The sequence below is a fragment of the Physeter macrocephalus genome, chromosome 2 (genome assembly GCF_002837175.3).
Source record: "Physeter macrocephalus isolate SW-GA chromosome 2, ASM283717v5, whole genome shotgun sequence".
Lineage (NCBI taxonomy): Eukaryota > Metazoa > Chordata > Mammalia > Artiodactyla > Physeteridae > Physeter > Physeter macrocephalus.
In genome coordinates, this window is record NC_041215.1 from 11,998,960 (window position 1) to 12,004,959 (window position 6,000).

The following is a 6,000-nucleotide window of genomic DNA, read 5'->3' on the forward strand; positions in this document are numbered from 1 at the left end:
AAGACAAGACAAAAATTCAGGCATCAAGCCTGGTAGAGGTAGATTTGGCACAACCTCTATTTTGGTTATGTAACTGTGTGAGTATGAGTAACTGTGTGTGTAACTGCGTAAGTGTGTGTGAGAATGTGTGTGTGGTGTGGGGAGTGGGTGTGTACATGAGTGGGCTGGGTCCTTTCAGGACATGTATTACTCCTACCGCCCTTTTGCTGGTTGAAGGCAGCATGGTATGTGGTAAAGGGTCAGACTCAAGGGCCTGGAGGCCTGGACTTGAGTCCTGGCCCTGCATCTTAGGAGCTTTGTGACCTTGGGCAAATTTCTTGATCTCATTGAGTCTCAATTTCTTTAAGAATAAATAATAGTAACTACCTCAAGGTTATCATAAGAAATGAATTTTAAAAAATTAAATGTAAAGCATTTAGTACCATGTCTGACTCAGTAAGTATCCTTTATTTTGTTATTTTCATCATTCTTATTACTACTGCTATTATTGTAGGTCATGGTCAAACGTGTTTGAGAAACACTAACTTAGAGGATAGGATTGACAAAGCCAAAGCCAGTGCCTTCCATCAAGCCAGCCACATTTTTTAAACCCCTGAAGAATGGATAGTGGTTTTGCACAGCCCAGACCTGAGGGATAGAAGTCCTCTTCAGGTTTAAGTTCCCCTGAGGGCAGTGAGTGGACATACTTACTTCCCAAAGCAATGGCTGGCCACTTGCCCAGGCTGGAACATTCTGCGTGTTGTGGTGTGTGTTTCCCCACCATCTCTTTACTCAAAACCTGTCTTTGCTAATCAAGGTTAACATCATCACTAACAAGACAGACTGACATCAGGTATCCCCTGATACAATGCTCTGAGGAGGACACAACATCCCTCTGTGGCATTCTTGACCAAAATGCATGACCCAAACTGAGAGCCATTCAACATAAACTAGTGGTACTAGTTTATGGCATTCTTGACCAAAATGCATGACCCAAACTGAGAGCCATTCAACATAAACTAGTGGTACTCTTAACATGTGTCAAAGTTAGAGAAGACTGAGGAGCCACCAGAGATGGAAGGAGACTAAGAGGACAAAGGCAATCAAATGCAATATGAGATGCTGCTTGGATGTTAGTGAAGAAGCTCGTGAAATGTGAGTAAAGCCTATAGTTTAGTTAACTTCTTGGTTTTGATAACTGTACTACGGTTAACATTGGAGAGTCTGGGTGAAAGGGATACTCATTTTACTATTTTTGTAACTTTTCTGTAACTCTCAAAAATTTTCTAAATAAATAGTAAACATGTGTCCATGTGTGGATACACATATACACATATATATATGTATGCATATAAACATATAAATATGACCCATGTTGAGTGAATTGGCTGCCAGCAAGCCACAGGGTTTTATCCTCTTGAGATTTTCTGATTAGCCTGCTCTTTGAGAAAGCATGATTCTTCCACTGTAAGTTCCCTGTTGATTGCTTTCATTATCACAGAAAAGTAAGCATCCTTTTTTTTTTAAGTTTTCTATTAAACACTCCAGGGAGGACCCACGTGGCACTGGTTAAGGAGAACTTATTATGGTAATCCCTAGACCCCCGCCAGCATTCCCTGTCCCCAGAAGGCCAGGCTCAGGCCACATGTGCTGTGCGACCCAAGCCACACATGGAAACCAATCTTCCAACCCCCATTTCCCATCCCAACACCTGGGAAGACATTTTTCAGTTGTACTGTTTGTTCAAAACCTGAGTCTGTGTAATTTTAATTCAAAGAGATCAAACTTTCAGATGGAGTAGAAACAATCCCTGGAGGAGCCCTGAAAATAATGAATCCCTTGGTACCAAATCAACAATCACCCTCATTTCTCAGCGCAAGAGAGTAATTAGTCCCAGAGGTTAGAGCTAATTTAGGTGATCACATTAGGATTGATATAGACAACACTATTTCTATTAATGGAAGTACACTCAAGTATCAGACTGATGATACTGATAATAATAATATAATTGATAATAAGAATTCATACATGCATGTTATTGACCACTCTAATTTCTATCTTTATGCCAATAAACTGTAAGCATTCCTGTAGAAACCTGGCATATGACAGGAGCTGAGAGCTCTGTCTTCATCACTTTGCCAGTTTGGACGTGGGGCAAGTTGATGCAAACCAGAGGTAATCTCAGCAAAGCCTTTGACAACCACTGTTTGCACAAAATACCTTAAAACAGATTATTAAAGGGGACACATTGTACTTTGATGTACCCATGCCAGGATAGGAAAGCTTGCTGGGAAGAGATCAATTTCCAAAGTAGCTAAGAACAGAAGCTTGATGGGGACTTGACAAGAAGAACTTGTGAAAAACGCTCACCCAGCAAGGACTTTGTACAAGAAATTCTGTTCTAACATCAAATTTAATATATAGGCCAGTCTCGAGGGCTGCATGTGTTTATTTAGCAACTGCTACATGTTTGATTGTGTAGCAGGATATTAAAATGGGACTCTTGGGCTTCCCTGGTGAAGCAGTGCTTAAGAATCTGCCTGCCAATGGAGGGGACGCAGGTTTGAGCCCTGGTCCGGGGAGATCCCACATGCTGCAGAGCAATTAAGCCCGTGTGCCATAACTACTGAGCCTGTGCTCTAGAGCCCGCAAGCCACAACTACTGAAGCCCACGCGCGTAGAGCCCGTGATCCACAACAAGAGAAGCCACCACAATGACAAGCCCGCGCACCACAGTGAAGAGTAGCCCCCCCCCGCTCTCCGCAACTAGAGAAAAGCCCGGGCGCAGCAATGAAGACCCAACACAACCAAAAATAAAATAAATAAGAAAATAATTTTTTTTTTAATGGGACTCTTTCTGCTTCAGTTTAAACTGAGTCACCAGGAGTTCCCTGGTGGTCCAGTGGTTAGGACTCAGTGATTTCACTGTCGTGGGCCCAGGTCCAGGTTCAATCCCTGGTAGGGGAACTAAGATCCCGCAAGCCACGCCACACGGCCAAAATAAATAAATACATAAACTGAGTCACCAATCTGAGAGATATCAGTTACCACACTGAGTGTAAGAGAGATCTCTGGATGCAGAATTTAGGAAAGGAACAGTTGTGGAACCAGTCCCTGACTCTTCTCTCTTTTTATCAGCTTCCAATGTAGAAAGATGGGGGTGAAGGTGGGTATCAGCAGGACTCGTGAGATTATCTTTGTCAAGCACTGTCGTTCTCTGGGAGTCCCACACACATACCCCCAAATGGAGGAGTGGGGTGAGATCCTTTTATTAGTCTCGAGCCTAACAATGTGAAGGGGGTTTGTTTCTGAACTGAAACTAGGTTTGAGAATTCAAATGATGGTAAATCTGTCGGGTGCTGTATTCATTTTCTATTGCTGCTGTAGCAAATTAACACAGATCTAGTGGCTTAGAACAATACAATTTTTTGGTCTTACTGTTCTGAAAATCAGAAGTCTGACACAGGTCTTGCTAGGCTAAAGTCAAGGTGTTGGCAGGACTGTGTTCCTTTGGAGACTCTGGGGGCAACATGTTTCCCTGCTTTTCCAGCTTCTAGAAGCTGTCTGCATTCCTTGGCTCATGGCCCCTTCCTCTGTCTTCAAAGGATCAATGTTGAGCTGAGTCCTTTTCATGTCACTTCACTCTGAGCTGCTCTTCTGCTTCTGTCTTCACATTTAAGGACCCCTGTGATTACACTGGGCCCACCCAGATAATCTAGGATAATCTCTCTATTGTAAAGTCTGTTGATTAGCAACCCTGTTTGATGTACTCCATATGCAACCTTAATTCTCCTTTACTATGTTACATAACATTCACGGGTTCTGGGAATTAGAATATGGACTTTTGGCGGGACCATTGTTATGTCCATCACAGGTACCTAAGAGTGAACATAAGTGGCCTGGACCTCTCCAAATTTTCACCTGTAAATAGGAGCTGACTATCCCTTGGACCACATTTTTAAGGGACTGTAGCAGACATGTAAAGTTGTGTTTAACCTTTCCACAAATGGTGTTTGATTATGATGGAAGAAATTTTCACATATTGAGGCTTGAGGAAGCCATTCTGGCTTATACATGATTTCACTTTAACTTTATGCTAATTAAAACAGCCTGTCTTATGGCCTGTCAAACATGCATTGCACATCTGCTTTAACCACTAAAGAAAATAACATATTTAAAAATCAAAATGGAGTAACTGTGGTTCAGGCATCCAAAATGGAACAGGGCAGCCATTGTGGATATAGTTTCAGATATGTTCCTGCATCACTGAGAACTTGAATTTTCCGAACTGTATCAGACTCAAAGGTACCATCAGCCATTCTCAAAATAATATCTTCTAGCCACTGCCAGCTGCAAACTCTTGGTATCAAGGTCTCCCCTTGCAACCCTTTTGGACCCCAACCAATCTTTGCTTAACAAGTACCCTTACTTCTTGCCAGCTCCAATCCTAACTCTTGACAAACAACTTATGAAATTTTGTGGATTTTACCTTCATAAGCCTCCCCTGTTTTGTAGTCAGGTGGAACACAATTCAAATGCTTCTTGAATGTGTGTCTCCCAGGCTATTGTCCTCAGCTTGGCTCAAATAAAACTCTTTTCTAGTCCTTTTATGGACTATTTATTTCCATCAACAGTTATTATACTGCCTCCAAAGAAAAAAAAGCAGAAAAACAATCTTCAGTCTTGAGGAGCTTGCACTGAAGGTAGGCAAGGCTTGAGAAACATTCATGAAGTCATTAGTGAATAACACATGACGAAGGCATATAGTTAAGTCTTAAATTGTGTGGTAGAGACTGTAGGCTACAAATATGAGTTCAGGAAGGGGGTGGATAAATCGGGCCCCATAATTAGAGAAGGTGGCCTTGTAAATTTTCAATGGAATATTTTTTCAGATAGTAAGTACAATACACATTCATTCAGGCAAGGCACCCCTCCAGTAGGCAGCCCACCTTGCCCCAGGAAACCAGTAGACATTTCTGATAGTAATCAACCAGAATTTTCCTACACATTAACACATGCTTATATTTTAAACAAATAATGTCTTTGTATTACCACATTATGATGACTTTTTAAAAATTTTTTGGCTTTTCACTCAATATATCATTGATTCCTCTCAAGGTCAATAAATCTACCCCTACATCATCTTTGGAATGACTGAGAAGTATCCCATTATTTCAATTAACAATGATTTGTTTAACAAATCCCTCAATGAGTGAACCACATTTAATTTTTTCAACATTTCTTATATAAATACAATGCTTCCATTAACCTCCTTTACACATCTTTGCAACACCTGAGTGATTATTTCCCCAGGATAAATTCGTGTGTGTGTGTGTGTGTGTGTGTGTGTGTGTGTGTGTGTGTGTTTAAGGGTTTTACATATACATTACCAAATTACCCTCCAGGAAAGTTATGCCAATTCTTTTTTTAAAAACTTTGCAAATCCCATACTCTTAAAATGATTGTCATCTTAATTTATGTTTTTTGCAATTTCTTATTCATCTTCTTTCTTATGAATTGGGAGTTAATTTTTAAAATTAATTTGTAAGTGCACACATGTTAAGAATAGTATTCTTTTGTCATGAACTGCACATTTGCTCCTGTTTTTGCCCCCAGAAGTTTGTCTTTTGTCTATGCTGGATTCTGTACACAGATACCTAATTTTTATGTAATCAAATACATATTTTTTCTCTTGGGTTTCTTTAATGTTTGGTTAATACTATGCTTAGAAAGACCTTCTGCACCTCAAGATTATGAAATAATTTCACCTGTATTTTTAACTAATACTTTTACAACTCCCTCTCCCCTTTTTTGCATTTAAAAGTTTAGTCAAGGATTATGGGAAGTTGGTATTGATGGTAGACTTTTTACTCAAGTCTCCTCATAGAAACAACCAGAGCAACTAGATAGCAAGATCTCATTAACAGTATTTATAACAAAATTAAGTGACAAGGTATCCCTATGAACCTAAAGTACCAGTGGGTTGAGGACAGAATCCTGGGTCACAATACTGGCATGCTA